General features: G+C 40.1%; 2 long non-coding RNA genes across 2 annotated transcripts in view; one reads left to right on the top strand and one right to left on the bottom strand.

Moving 5' to 3' along the window:
• Nucleotides 1-16,250, bottom strand: part of LOC149985243 (uncharacterized) — a 414,418-nt gene that overhangs the window by 116,599 nt on the left and 281,569 nt on the right. The window lies entirely within an intron of this gene.
• Nucleotides 14,371-16,250, top strand: part of LOC149985241 (uncharacterized) — a 1,026,866-nt gene continuing 1,024,986 nt past the window's right edge. Inside the window, exons 1-2 of the long non-coding RNA XR_016488530.1 lie at nucleotides 14,371-14,504; nucleotides 14,873-14,934. This is a non-coding gene — a long non-coding RNA (uncharacterized LOC149985241). The remainder of the gene's footprint in view (nucleotides 14,505-14,872; nucleotides 14,935-16,250) is intronic.

Below are 16,250 nucleotides of genomic sequence, written 5' to 3'. Positions count from 1 at the left end.
GGGATGGGCTACAGGACAATTGGCAAGCAGCTTGGTGAGAAGGCAACAACTGTTGGCGCAATTATTAGAAAATGGAAGAAGTTTAAGATGACGGTCAATCCCCCTCGGTCTGGGGCTCCATGCAAGATCTCACCTCGTGGGGCATCAATGATCATGAGGAAGGTGAGGGATCAGCCCAGAACTACACGGCAGGACCTGGTCAATGACCTGAAGAGAGCTGGGACCAGTCTCAAAGAAAACCATTAGTAACACACTACGCCGTCATGGATTAAAATCCTGCATCACACGCAAGGTCCCCCTGCTCAAGCCAGCGCATGTCCAGGCCCGTCTAAAGTTTGCCAATGACCATCTGGATGATCCAGAGGAGGAATGGGAGAAGGTCATGTGGTCTGATGAGACAAAAATAGAGCTTTTTGGTCTAAACCCCACTCGCCGTGTTTGGAGGAAGAAGAAGGATGAGTACAACTCCAAGAACACCATCTCAACCGTGAAGCATGGAGGTGGAAATATCATTATTTGTGGATGCTTTTATGCAAAGGACACAGGACGACTGCAGCGTATTGAGGGGAGGATGGATGGGGCCATGTATTGCGAGATCTTGGCCAACAACCTCATTCCCTCAGTAAGAACATTGAAGATGGTCGTGGCTGGGTCTTCCAGCTTGACAACGACCCGAAGTGGCCTAGCCAGCCTAGTCTGGAGTGGCCTAGCCAGTCTCCAGACCTGAACCCAAGAGAAAATATTTGGAGGGAGCTGAAAGTCTGTATTGCCCAGCGACAGCCCCGAAAGCTGAAGGATCTGGAGAAGGTCTGTATGGAAGAGTGGGCCAAAATCCCTGCTGCAGTGTGTGCAAACCTGGTCAAGAACTACAGGAAACGTATGATCTCTGTAATTGTAAACAAAGGTTTCTGTACCAAATATTAAGGTCTGCTTTTCTGATGTATCAAATACTTAAGTCTTGCAATAAACTGCTAATTAATTACTTAAAAATCATACAATGTGATTTTTCTGGACTTTTGTTTTATATTCCATCTCTCACAGTTGAAGTGTACCTATGATAAAAATCACAGACCTCTACATGCTTTGTAAGTAGGAAAACCTGCAAAATCGGCAGTGTATCAAATACTTGTTCTCCCCACTGTATATCCAAAATGTCCATTTATTTGTCGCGTTTGATCCAGAGAAACACTGGTTCCAACTTACGCAACGTGACTAGAAAATATCTCAAAAGTGACCTGTAAACTTTGCCAAAACATTTCAAACTACTTTTGGAATACAACTTTAGCTATTTTGTCACGTAAATAATCAATAAAATTGAAGACGGATGATCTGTGTTCAATACAGGATGAAAACAAACTGTAGCTAGCTTTCTGGTCACGTGCCTCAACTAACAGTACACTTGAAGTGACCCTTGTTCTGAACAGACTACTTCTTCATTACACAAAGGAAAAACCTCAACCAATTTCTAAAGACTGTTGACATCCAGTGGAAGCGGTAGAAAATGCAAGAAGGTCCCTTAGAAATCTGGATTCCCAATGAAAATCCATTGAAAAGAGAGTGACCTCCAAAAAAAGAATTCTGTATTTAAATTCTCTCTTGGCTGGAGATGAATTTATGTACGTAAAAAAAATCTGGTGTTGTCAGGGTACATATGTGCAACATTTGGTGCTTTTATCACAAAATGCACTGTTCAGGCAACATTTTAAACTTAGCCATGCACCACTAGTATAGAAAATAAAGATCATTTTTTTATTCCTTCATATTAACACAGAAAGCATGGTCAATTATTATGAGTTGGGTCAGTAACTAGTTGGTTGATAAAGTTCTAAAATCTCAGAAGGATAAAAATAAGGTTTTGACCACTTGGGGTCAAAATTAACCCCTGTTGGCGCTTTTCCCGTTATAAGTCGTCTATGAAAAATGCATTTCCTCAGAGCCCCTCTCACTCTACCACCCAAACACTCTCCAAGGAACGCTGTGCATAAAACATCAAAGGGAAAATTACAGTGTGATGTGGAACTTTGTTCCCGTAAATATTTTTTTCCTTCACAAGAAGCTACATTCCACCAAAAACATATCTGCATGCTAAAAGCTTTGCATAATCAGCGGCCTGGTATCGGCCCAGTGGTGCCAGGGGAGGAGATCAGGTGCAGTGGAGTCATGAGTCCCCTGTTTCTAAGGCCCTGGAGGACAGAAGCTGGAGACCCATTCCGCTAATGTCAGGGAGAGCACCTGCTGCCATGAATAACCAGCCAGACAACGCTGGCAGGACACAAGGCCACAAGCTGGCAGGGCACACACAAGGCATGTTCACCTGGAGAGGGATAGAGAGGGAGAGGAAGAAAAGGAACAGATTGATTGATTGAGTGCCATACAATTAATCACAACAATGTAAAACATGGTAAAACTGCAGCCAAGCTTCCCTTGGTCTGTTTCAGTAGACGGGAGGGAGTTCGGGGTCAATGTGTCACTGTGATAATTGTTTTAGGGCTGAATTTACAGTTGAGATTCAAACTTACAGTAAAACTCTGATTTAATAAATGCAGAAACAAATAATCGGGTCAATGGATCGTTGTTACATTTCTGTATTAATCCACATATCAATTCAGGATTTTCTGGCAGTGATTTGTTGTTTGACTGATTATCGTTATGATTGACCCGTGTTGTTCACAGTAGAGACATTGAAATTATTTTTGTGAGATTCTGGGACCTCCTCATAGAGCGTGATGACCTCTAAAATATATTGTGCATTTGATTTACGTTAATGTGTACCAAGTCATTCCCTTCCAGATTACAAACTTTATTCAAATTCTCTCTTGGCTGGAGATTAATTTACGCACTAATAAGCACTGCTGCCCAAGTCTTTGAATGACTCGCCATTTGGAAATCAACACATGAATCACGGGTGAAAACAAAGCAGCGTCTTGTTGTTTGGAGATGTGCTCCGCAGCTTTCTCTGTTGCTTTAATGTTATTTTGCGCTTTGTGAGGTAAATGTGAAATGTTGTATGGGAAACACTGTCTGCAAGCGCAATTGAACAATGCCTTATGCAAAACATCTCCACTTCAATTAAATCAGATTCCTTTTATAATCAGATGTATTTTTGCCTCTTTTCTCGTTCCGTCCTGAAATAGGTTTATAATCAACCCCATGCAGACAGACAGGCAGAGGTTTTTGAAAGTAACATTTTTGCTTTTGTACAGAAGCGGAGCACATTTGCAAAATGACATGGATTCTTTGCTTCTGATTAGGTTTAAAAGCAAAATACATACATTTAAAGTCGGAAGTTTACATACACTTAGGTTGGAGTCATTAAAACTAGTTTTTCAACCACTCCATGAATTTCTTCGTAACAAACTATGGTTTTGGCAAGTCGGTCAGGACATCTACTTTGTGCATGACACAAGTAATTTTTCCAACAAATGTTTACAGACAGATTATTTCACTTATAATTCACTGTATCACAATTCCAGTGGGTCAGAAGATTACATACACTAAATTGACTGTGCCTTTAAACAGCTTGGACAATTCCAGAAAATTATGTAATGGCTTTAGAAGCTTCTGACATCATTTGAGTCAATTGGAGGTGTACCTGTGGATGTATTTCAAGGCCTACCTTCAAACTCAGTGCCTCTTTGCTTGACATCATGGGAAAATCGAAATGAATCAGCCAAGACCTCGGAAAGAAATTGTAAATCTCCACAAGTCTGGTTCATCCTTGGGAGCAATTTCCAAATCCCTGAAGGTAACACATTCATCTGTACAAACAATAGTACACTAGTATAAACACCATGGGACCAAATAGCCTTCATAACGCTCAGGAAGGAGACGCGTTCTGTCCCCTAGAAATGAATGTACTTTGGTGCAAAAAGTGCATATCAATCCCAGAACAACAGAAAAGGACCTTGTGAAGATGCTGGAGGAACCAGGTACAAAAGTATCTATACCCACAGTAAACAGGCTTGCAAGCCATAGAACAGCATCGCAACCATGAAACAGGGGGTTGACAGCATCATGTTGTGGGGGAGCATTGCTGCATGAGGGACTGGTGCACTTCAAAAAATAGATGGCATCATGAGGAAAGACAATTATGTGGACATATTGAAGCAACATCTCAAGAGATCAGTTAAAGCTTGGTTGCAAATGGGTCTTCCAAATGGACAATGACCCCAAGCATTCTTCCAAAGTTGTGGCAAAATGGATTAAGGACAACAAAGTCAAGGTATTGGAGTGGCCATCTCATAGAAAACTTGTGGGCAGAACTGAAAAAGTGTGTGCGAGCAAGGAGGCCTACAAACCTGATTCAGTTACACCAGGTCTGTCGGGAGGAATGGGACAAAATTCACCCAACTTATTGTGGGAAGGATGTAGAAGGCTACCTGAAACGTTTGACCCAAGTTGAACAATGTAAAGGCAATGCTACTAATTGAGTGTATGTAAACTTCTGACCCACTGGGAATGTGATGAAAGAAGTAAAAGCTGAAATAAATCATTCTCTCTACTATTATTCTGACATTTCACATTCTTAAAATAAAGTGGTGATCCTAACTGAACTAAGACAGGGATTTTTTACTAGGTTAAAATGTCAGGAATTGTGAAAAACTGATTCTGAATGTATTTGGCTAAGGTGTATTTAAACTTCCGACTCCAACTATATCTTCTCTAGAGTAGGGGGAATGTTGGATGAAAAGCGTGCCCAAATTAAACTCCCTGCTACTCAGCCATAAAAGCTAGAATATGCATATAATTACATTTGATTAGATTCATTTTGGATAGAAAACACTCTGAAGTTTCTAAAACTGACTGAATGATGTCTGTGAGTATAACAAAACTCATATGGCAGGCAAAAACCTGAGAAAAACTCCAACAAGGAAGTGGGAAATCTGAGGTTTGTAGTTTTTCAACTCTTGGCCTATCGAATACACAGGGTCTATGGGGTCAAATTGCACTTCCTAAGGCTTCCACTAGATGTCAACAGTCTTTAGAACCTTGTTTGATGCTTCTACTGTGAGGTGGGGGTGAATGAGAGGAGAATGAGTCAGAGGTCTGCCAGAGAGCCACGAGCTCAGTCTCGTGTGTTCACGTGATAGTTAGCTCTGTTCCATTGCAATTCTACAGAAAAAAGGAATTCTCCGGTTGGAACATTATTGAAGATTTATGTTAAAAACAACCTAAAGATTGATTCTATACTTTGTTTGATATGTTTCTACAGACTGTAAAGGAACTTTTTGACTTTTCATCTGCTCCTAGTGATCGCGCGTTGTGAGTTTGGATGGATTGTGTACTGAACGCACAAAAAAAATGTGGTGTTTGGACATAAATGATGGACATTATCGAACAAAACAAACATTTATTGTGGAACTGGGATTCCTGGGAGTGCATTCTGATGAAGATAATCAAAGGAAGTGAATATTTATAATGCAGAACTGAAAAAGTGTGTGCGAGCAAGGAGGTCTACAGACCTTAAGGAGAAGTGAATCTAAAATTCCATGCATAACAGTTTTATCTTTTAGCAATGTTTATTCTGAGTATTTTGTGTTAATTGATGTGGCTCTCTGCAAGATCACTGGATGTTTTGGAACTACTGAACATAACGCGCCAATGGAAACTCAGATTTTTGGATATAAATATGAACTTTCCAAACAAAACATACATGCATTGTCTAACATGAAGTCCTATGAGTGTCATCTGATGAAGTTCATCAAAGGTTAGTAATTCATTTTATCTACATTTCTGCTTTTTGAGACTCCTCTCTTTGGCTGGAAAAATGGCTGTGTTTTTCTGTGACTTGACTCCGACCTAACATAATAATTTGGTTTGCTTTCGTCGTTAAAGCCTTTTTGAAATCGGACACTGTGGCTGGATTTAGAACAAGTGTATCTTTGAAATTGTGTAAAATACATGTATGTTTGAGGAATTTTAATTATGGGATTTCTGTTGTTTTGTATTTGGCGCCCTGCAGTTTCACTGGCTGTTGACAAGGTAGGACGCTACCACCCCACGTACCCTAGAGAGGATATCATGACTTTGTTAGCAAAATAAGCTTTCATGGCTAGAAGGCACAGTATCAAACCAGATACTATTAATATTCTACCACTGAGGACTTGATAAGCAGACTCAGGTGAGTTATTGTATGGCTGGCGCAAAAGCCTGCACTGCCATTAACTCTCCAGGAGGAGGGCGGTTCAGTTCAGCAGACGACAGTTAGACTCCTCAGGCTCACAGTTCAGGAGGCTACAGGGTGCCTCTGATTCACTGCTTGTGATGTGTTAGTGTATTTGTGTTGTGGCAACCTTTTCATATACTGTAATGCCCACTCTCAACGCTCCTCTGACTCGAGACACCTAACATTTTGAACCCTTTGAACAGCTAATAAAAAGACATGCTATGGCCGGGACCAGCATCTTAATGTAGTAATTACAACAGCATTGACTGTGTTATCAGTCTTATGACTCTCTTTTTTCACAAAGCCAGCATATTCTTCAAATGATTACCAAGTAATTAACTTTGTGCAATGTCAAATCAGTTCAAGGGTGGGTCTAGATAATTTTCCTCGATATTAGGCATAACTGTTTCAATTCCAGACTGAGTATGTAGACTTTTATCTGAAGACAGCAAAGATCCCAAATGGAGTAGAAGACGCTCTAAGAGGAACGTACTGTTTGGCTGTTTGACCTCCCATCAGCTTCAACTGACAAAGTATTCCACTTACATTTTGGAGAAACTTAGAAATAATTTAGAGGCTATAAATATGAGTCTGGCACTTAATAAGAGGCTCAACAATCTCCACAGTCATATTCAACATGCTTTAGCAGCTCATCTGGCGATTATTATATCTCAGTGTGCAGACTTAATGCCTTTCAATCTGATTCAGAGCTATTTTTAGCCACAGCTGCAGTACCAGTCAAAAGTTTGGATGCACATACTCATTAAAAGGTTTTCTTTATTTTTGGTATTTTCTACATTGTAGAATAGTAGTAAAGACATTAAAACTATGAAATAAAACACACCTACTTTTGAAAGGCTGGTCATGGCTCACATCAACACCATCATTCCGGAAAACCTAGACCCACTCCAATTTGCATACCGCCCCAAAAGATCCACAGATGATGCAATCTCAATCGCACTCCACACTGCCCTTTCCCACCTGGACCAAAGGAATACCTATGTGAGAATGCTGATCATTGACTACAGCTCTGCGTTCAACACTATAGTGCCCACAAAGCTCATCACTAAGATAAGGACCCTGGGACTAAACACCTCCCTCTTCAACTGGATCCTGGATATCCTGATGGGCCTTCCCCAGGTGGCAAGGTAGGCAACAACACATCTGCCACACTGATCCTCAACACTGGGGCCCCTCAGGGGTGCGTGCTTAGTCCCCTCCGGTACTCCCTGTTCACTCACGACTGCGTATCCAAGCACTACTCCAACACCATCATTAAGTTTTCTGACGACAGAACAGTGGTAGGCCTGATCACCAACAACGATGAGACAGTCTTTAGGGAGGAGGTTAGAAACCTGGCAGTGTGGTGCTAGGACAATAACTTCTCCCTCAATGTGAGCAAGACAAAGGACTTAATTGTGGACTATAGGAAAAGTAGAGCCAAACCGGCTGTTAACATTGATGGGGCTGAAGTGGAGCAGGTTGAGGGTTTCAAGTTCCTTGGTGTCCACATCACCAACAAACTATCATGGTCAAAAACACACCAAGACAGTTGTGAAAAGGGCATGACAACACCTTATCCCCTTCAGGAGACTGAAAAGATTTGGCATGGGTCCCCAGATCCAAGCCATAAGACTGCTGAACAATTAGTCAAATGGCCTCCCAGACTATTTACATTAAAACACATGGATAATAAACAGCTAGGTGCACTGCTGCTACTCGCTGTTCATTATTTATTTAGTTATGCAATGTCGTCAGGGGTACGCCAAATAAAAATGTGATTCACAATTTTATTTTGTCAAATTTTCAAACAGTCCATTTATATTTTCCAATGGGGCTATACATTTGGGTGAGTTTTTTTTCTCTCACCTGAGTAGCCTCGTTTCACTGCCAAAAATAAAATGAAACCATCTAGTGCTTAGCAAAAAAACAACACAATGTCAAATACAGGAAGCCAAGTCAAATAATTCACCTCCAATCACATTAACCGTTACTTTCTCGCGGGAATTCCACTATGTAGCCAAACATAGCTGCTGCTCATGTTAGTATCTGTACTGATGGCACAAAAGCCATGACAGGGAGACATAGTGGAGTGGTAACGCACGTGCAAGCAGTTTCTCCTGATGACATTTGGGTACACTGCAGCATCCACCGAGAGGCTCTTGCTGCCAAGGAAATGCCTGACAGCTTGAAAGACGTTTTGGACACTACAGTGAAAATGGTTAACTTTCTAAAAGCAAGGCCCCTGAACTCTCGTGTATTTTCTACACTATGCAATGATATGGTCAGCGACCATGTGAAACTTTTACCACAAACAGAAGTGCGTGCGCTGGTTATCAAGGGGAAAAGTATTGACAAGTTTTTTTTTAAATTGAGAGACGAGCTTAAAGTTTTCTTTACTGACCATCATTTTCACTTGTCTGACCGCTTGCATGATGATGAGTTTCTCACACGACTGGCCTATCTGGGTGATGTTTTTTCTCACCTGACTGATCTGAATCTAGGATTACAGGGACTCTCCGCAATTATATTCAATGTGCGGGACAAAATTGAAGCTATGATTAAGAAGTTGGAGCTCTTCTCTGTCTGCATTAACAAGGACAACACACAGGTCTTTCCATCATTCTATGATTTTTTTCTGTGCAAATGAACTCAAGCTTGTCAAAATGTGATATAGCGAAGCACCTGAGTGAGTTGTGTGTGCAATTACGCAGGTACTTTCCCTAAGCGGATGACACAAACAACTGGATTCGTTATCCATTTCATGCCCTGCCTCCAGTCCACTTACCGATATCTGAAGAGAGTCTCATCAAAATTGCAACAAGCGGTTCTGTGAAAATATTATTTAATCAGAAGCTACTGCTAGATTTCTGGATTGGGCTGCGCTCAGTGTCCTGCCTTGGCGAATCGCGCTGTTAAGACACTGATGTCCTTTGCAATCATGTACCTATGTGAGAGTGGATTCTCAGCCCTCACTAGCATGAAAACTATATACAGGCACAGACAGTGTGTAGAAAATGAGTTAAGAATGAGTCTCTCTCCAATACAACCCAACGTTGCAGAGTTATGTGCATCCTTTCAAGCAGACCCTTCTCATTCACCTGTGATGAGTTATTCGTCATTTTTGATAAACAAATAACATTTTATATGTAAGATTGCAAAGAAAGAGCAAAATTATTGATTATTATTATATTATTATTTGTGCCCTGGTCCTATAAGAGCTCTTTGTCACGTCCCACGAGCCGGGTTGTGACAAAAACTCACACTCTATCACGACTTCCACCGTAGGTGGCTCCTCTTCCTGTTCAGGCGGCGCTAAGCGGTCGTCGTCACCGGTCTAATAGCTGCCACCGATCCCCTTTTCCTTTTCCTCACCCACTACTCCTAGTCACGTAACACACTCATTGTTATTTTTAATAAATGTATCGTATAGTGTGTGGCAGGCTTACAATGATGGCAAAAAACAACAGTTGAGAGTGCACTGACCCTGGGTGCTAGAGGCGTTATGCAGCTGGAGGTTGAATGTTTGAAGGGGTACGAGACTATAAAAAGTTTGGGAACCACTGATCTATGTATAGTCAATTTACAAATTACCTCGACTAACCTGTACCCCCGCACATTGACTCAAAACCTTGTACCCCCTGTAAATAGCCTTGTTATTGTTATGTCATTTTCTCATGTTACTTTTTCATAAAAAAAATTTTTTTCACTTAGTTTATTTAGTAAATATTTTCTCTTTTTCTTGAACTGCATTGTTGGTTAAGGATTGTAAGTAAGCATTGTATTCGGCTTATGTGACAAGTAACATTTGACTTGATTTGAAGACTTTTCTTAATTTTTAAAATGTTCTACAATGTAAATTAATAGTAACGACAATTAAACTATGAAATAGCACATATAGAATCATGTAGTAAAAAAGTGTTAAACAAATCAGAATATATTTTAGATTTTAGATTCTTCAAAGTAGCCACTCTTTGCCTTGACGACAGCTTTGCACAATCTTGGCATTCTCTCAACCAGCTTCATGAGGTAGTCACCTGGAATGCATTTCAATTAACAGGTGTGCCTTGTTCAAAGTTCATGGAATTTGGAATTTATGTGGAATTTATATCCTTCTTAATGCATTTGATCCAATAAGTTGTGCTGCAATAAGGTAGGGGTGTTATATAGATGAAAGAGCAAGTCCATATTACGGCAAGAACAGCTCAAATAAGCAAAGACAAATGACAGTCCATCTTTTCTTGAAGAAATGAAGGTTAGTCAATCCGAAAAATTTCAAGAAAATTGAAAGTTCCGTCAAGTGCATTCGCAAAAACTATCAAGCGCTATGAGGAAACTGGCTCTCATGAGGACCACCACAGGAAAGGAAGAGTTACCTCAGCTGCAGAGGATAAGTTCATTAGAGTTGACTGCACCTCAGATTTCATCCCAAATAAATGCTTCACAAAGCTCAAGTAACAGACACATCTCAACATCAACTGTTCAGATGAGACCTTCATGAATCAGGCTTTCAATGTAGAATTGCTGCAAAGAAACCACTACTGCCGAACTTTGCAAATGGCGTCTGATGGCAGAGAGATAGGGGTGCAGAGGGCAAGAGGGCCATCATAAATCAACATCTATCCAAGCTGTCACATTTACTTTGGAATGATGACTCTCCAGCACCTAGAAGCCAGAAAGACTACAGACCTTATAAGACTCCACCAACTCCTCAACAGTGGGTATGATTGCATGTTTCATATAACCATATACCGCTGTTGGAGAAGCACAGTCAATTTAGTTTTCTCTCTCTCTATTTCTCTGTAGCCACACTGTATGAAATGATCTTCTGGTGACTTTGAAACATCAGGAGCGGTATTGTGAGAGGGGAAATTGGAGCTGTGCTGAATGGCTGGCAGAGCATCTTTTTATACCTGAAATACAAAGATTAGATGTCTTGGAGGGTAAATGGGAAGGAAAGGCTCAACTTCATCATAGTTCCCTGCCAGCTGTTACTGGTGGGGCCAAGGGGCAAACATGTGGAGAGTGTGAGGCTGTATTATCACCAATGGGAGAGACTGGCTCCACCAAAGGGCACTATAATCAACATACTGTAAGGATGAGTGTGTGCGTAAGAAACGAGAAGCTGTAGGGGCATTGCTGGGGATTCCCAATGTCTCATATGTTCATTTCAAGAAGTTTCTGCTTTACATAAAGTCTTTGATTTTTAAAATAGTTAGTATTTTTGTTACTGAGTTGTCTGCATACATACTTGTAATGACATGCTGAGTTCCTGAAGTCTAACGAGTCCATTGGTCTTAGACAGTATGTTATCTTTATTCATGAATGTATTCAGTGTGTCTATAGTTCATGGTTGTGATGGTGACTGAAGCAATGGTGACTGAAGCAAAGCATTGTCTCCCTAACCTCCCTTTTAAAAGCACATCATCGGTGACTATTTTTGTTGGATCACTAAAATGACCCTAACTTGCCACCAACTCTTTGTAGTATTTCTTTATCATCCCGCACAATAAACAATATTATGCAAATTACAAAATGGTGAGAAGATGAATGCAGCATTAGTAATGTTTTATGAGTGTGTTTTTCCCTCAATTTGAAGACAAACACCATAAGGGAATCCTAGAACTTTAAAATGATGTCCAGGATGTGTCATTTATTTTAACTGCGATCACTTTTAGCCCATCTGTAAGTTTGTGTTGGGGTCTCCCTGACAAATAAAACACTTATTTACAAGTGTTGTAATTCAAGATTATCCCGTTAAACATAGAGAGTAAGTGTCAGGAGACTTTACTGAGAGGAAGATAAGAATCATCATAGAAAGGAGAGTGATCAAACTATGTGCATCTGTATTCTGTTTCTAAAACCTTAGTTCTATCAGAATTATTTAGACAGATTTCCTTGTGTAGGTCGGATAATGTATTCTCACTGGATAATTACTCCACACATGCATACATAATACATAATAGTATATTGTGGTAATTAATATGCATTTTTCAAGACAAGTTGGTGTAATGATTGTGAGCAGGATTTGATACATTGACAGATCCTTCCCTAGTATCCACTACTAAATAAGTAGCCCAAGGAGAGGGCTTCTTAAGAAGGACCCAAAGTAAAGTGAGCAAAGTAAGCAGGGTGGACCATCCTCCTCCGTGAATAAAAAAAAATAATAATAATAGTGAAACATTAAAAAAGTTATAATTTTTTTATATAAAACTATTACTAAATATATTCACATAACCAAATAATTGATTAAAACACACTGTTTCGCAATGAAGGTCTACAGTAGCCTCAGCAGCACTCTGTAGCACCATGGTGTAGCTGGAGGACAGATAGATTCTGTCCTCCACTGGGTACATTAACTTCAATACAAACCCTAGGACGCTCATGGTTCTCACCCTCTTCCATAGACATACACAGTAATTATGACAACTTCCGGGGGACGTCCTCCAACTTATCAGCGCTCTTGCAGCATGAACTGATATGTTGTCCACCCAATAAAAGGTGAAGATAATGAATCTAGTACTGAAAGCATACGCTACAGCTAGCTAGAGCACTGCAGTGCATGACATGTGGTGAGTAGTTGACTTAAAGCGAGACAAATACCATCGTTGAACAGTTTTGAACAAACTAATTTCTTCCAAAATTAAGGAGAAGCAAGAGAAAGAGAGAGAGAGAGAAAGAGAGATAGCTATATACACTACCGTTCAAAAGTTTGGGGTCAATTATAAATGTCCTTGTTTTTGAAACAAAAGCTACTTTTTGCCAATTAAAATAACACCAAATTGATCAGAAATACAGTGTAGACATTGTTAATGTTGTAAATGACTATTGTAGCTGGAAAAGGCAGAATTTTTAAATGAAAAATCTACATAGGCGTACCATCACGTACCATTACTCCTGTGTTCCAATAGCATGTTGTTTTAGCTAATCCAAATGTGTAATTTAAAAGGCTAATTGATCATTAGAAAACCATTTTTCAATTATGTTAGGACAGCTGAAAACTGTTGTCCTGATTAAAGAAGCAATAAAACTGTCCTTCTTTAGACTAGTTGAGTATCTGGAGCATCAATATTTGTGGGTTCGATTACAGGCTCCAAATGTCTAGAAACAAAGACATTTCTCCTGAAACTCATCAGCCTATTCTTGTTCTGAGAAACAAAGGCTATTCCATGCGAGAAATTGCCAAGAAACTGAAGATCTCGTAAAACGCTGTATGCCACTCACTTCACAGAACAGCGCAAACTGGCTCTAACCAGAATAGAAAGAGGAGTGGGAGGCCCCGGTGCACAACTGAGCAAAAGGACAAGTACATTAGAGTGTCTAGTTTGAGAAACAGACACCTCACACCGCACCTCACTCTACCGGGAACTTCATTAAATAGTACCCGCAAAACACCAGTCTCAACGTTAACAGGGAAGAGGAGACTCCGAGATGCTGGCCTTCTAGGCAGAGTTGCAGAGAAAAATACATATCTCAGACTGGCCAATAAAAATAAAATATTAAAATGGGCAAAAGATCACTGGACAGAGGAACTCTGCCTAGAAGGCCAGCATCCCGGATTCGCCTCTTCACTGTTGACATTGAGACTGGGGTTTTTAACCTGTTAGAGCTCTAGGGGCGCTATTTCATTTTTGGATAAAAAACGTTCCCGTTTTAAGCGCGATATTTTGTCACGAAAAGATGCTCGACTATGCATATTCTTGACAGTTTTGGAAAGAAAACACTCTGAAGTTTCAGAATCTGCAAAGATTTTGTCTGTAAGTGCCCCAGAACTCATTCTACAGGCAAAACCAAGATGATGCATCACCCAGGAATTAGCAGAATTTCTGAAGCTCTGTTTTCCATTCTCTCCTTATATGGCTGTGATTGCGCAACGAATGAGCCTACACTTTCTGTCGTTTGCACAAGGTCTTAGCAGCATTGTGACGTATTTGTAGGCATATCATTGGAAGATTGACCATAAGAGACTACATTTTCCAAGTGTCCGCCTGGTGTCCTGCGTCGAATTCGGTGCGCAATTGCCAGCTGCTTCTACTTTACCATTTGATTCAGGGGAGAAAGCATGTGTCCAAGAACGATGTATCAATGAAGAGATATGTGAAAAACACCTTGATGATTGATTCTAAACAACGTTTGCCATGTTTTCAGTCGATATTATGGAGTTAATTTGGAAAAAAGTTCGCGTTTTGAGGACTGAATTTGGGGATTTTTTTTGGTAGCCAAATGTGATGTATAAAACGGAGCTATTTCTAATACACAAGGAATCTTTTTGGAAAAACTGAGCATCTGCTATCTAACTGAGAGTATCCTCATTGAAAACATCAGAAGTTCTTCAAAGGTAAATGATTTTATTTGAAGGCTTTTATGTTTTTGTTAATGTTGCGTGCTGGATGCTAACGCTAATGCTAACGCTAAATGCTAACGCGAAATGCTAACGCTAGCTAGCTACTTTTACACAAATGATTGTTTTCCTATGGTTGAGAAGCATATTTTGAAAATCTGAGATGACAGTGTTGTTTACAAAAGGCTAAGCTTGAGAGATGGCATATTTATTTCATTTCATTTGCGATTTTCATAAATAGTTAACGTTGTGTTATGCTAATGAGCTTGCTGATAGATTTACACAATCCTGGATACAGGGGTTTTTTCATAGCTAAACGTGACGCAGAAAACGGAGCGATTTGTCCTAAACAAATAATCTTTCAGGAAAAACTGAACATTTGCTATCTGAGAGTCTCCTCATTGAAAACATCTGAAGTTCTTCAAAGGTAAATTATTTTATTTGAATGCTTTTCTGTTTTTTTGTGTAAATGTTGCCAGCTGAATGCTAATGCTAAATGCTACGTTAGCCATCAATACTGTTACACAAATGCTTGTTTTGCAATGGTTGAGAAGCATATTTTGAAAATCTGAGATGACAGTGTTGTTAACAAAAGGCTAAGCTTGAGAGCTAGCATATTTATTTCATTTCATTTGCGATTTTCATGAATAGTTAACGTTGCGTTATGGTAATGAGCTTGAGTCTGTATTCACGATCCCGGATCCGGGATGGGGAGATCAGAAAGGTTAATGAAGCTGCCGGTAGAGGACTTGTGAGGCGTCTGAAGTCCACAAGCAAATTAAAAAGGTGAGAGGAGGAGAGCGCATAGATAGTTGCGAGAATCAATTATACAGTACATACAACGAGGAAAGTGATCATGGTGTTCTAATGTGGCTGTTTTGAAAGTGAACTGTGTTTGCGTGTGTGTCAGGAGTCTATTAGTTTTGCCGATTCTGTTGAAAAACATTTCTTAAACAGAAGCAAAAGGAATGAAACGGGGAAAAACATACCTGAATTTGTCTAATAGAAACTCTAATTTTCAACTGTTGGACTAATGATTACACCCTAGATTGCAGGATGTAATCATTGCAAGTGTGCAAGGCTGTATTGAACGTGTCACTGTCTGTCACCTTGATTACTCAAAATTCTCCCGACCTGTGCACCTACGTTGTAAACTTTCATTCATTGGCTAGGTTGTAGCAACCTTGTAGCAACCTTATGATGGGATGATTACACCCTAGATTGCAGGATGTAATCATTGCAAGTGTGCAAGGCTGTATTGAACGTGTCACTGTCTGTCACCTTGATTACTCAAAATTCTCCCGACCTGTGCACCTACGTTGTAAACTTTCATTCATTGGCTAGGTTGTAGCAACCTTATGATGGGTACAGGGAAAATATGAGTATCATGTAGTAGCCTAAACCCATCTATGTCACATTGAGCTGGGTGAAAGGAATGTGAATGACAGTCATCCAATATGCTGTAATAGAAACAAGGCCATGCTCATTAAAACAGCACTGACCGTCAATGACAGTGACCCTTATGTTTATCTATGGACAACTATTGAAATACTCACACGGTATCCTAGATCCTATTTGCAGTATACATCAATTTATTAAACTGACGCACCAGTATAGACAGCCCGAAGCAAACCACCTGAAGTACAAAGCAGGATGTGTAAAGCTACGATGTTAGCACTTTATATTATTGTACAGAACATTTACCTCCATGCTCACCTCCTCCATTGGCCTGTATCTGTATCA

This window comes from Oncorhynchus mykiss, chromosome 2, assembly GCF_057628025.1.
Source record: "Oncorhynchus mykiss isolate SJ-2025 chromosome 2, ASM5762802v1, whole genome shotgun sequence".
In the NCBI taxonomy this organism is placed as follows: Eukaryota; Metazoa; Chordata; class Actinopteri; order Salmoniformes; family Salmonidae; genus Oncorhynchus; species Oncorhynchus mykiss.
This window is presented reverse-complemented; position numbering and strand designations above follow the sequence as displayed.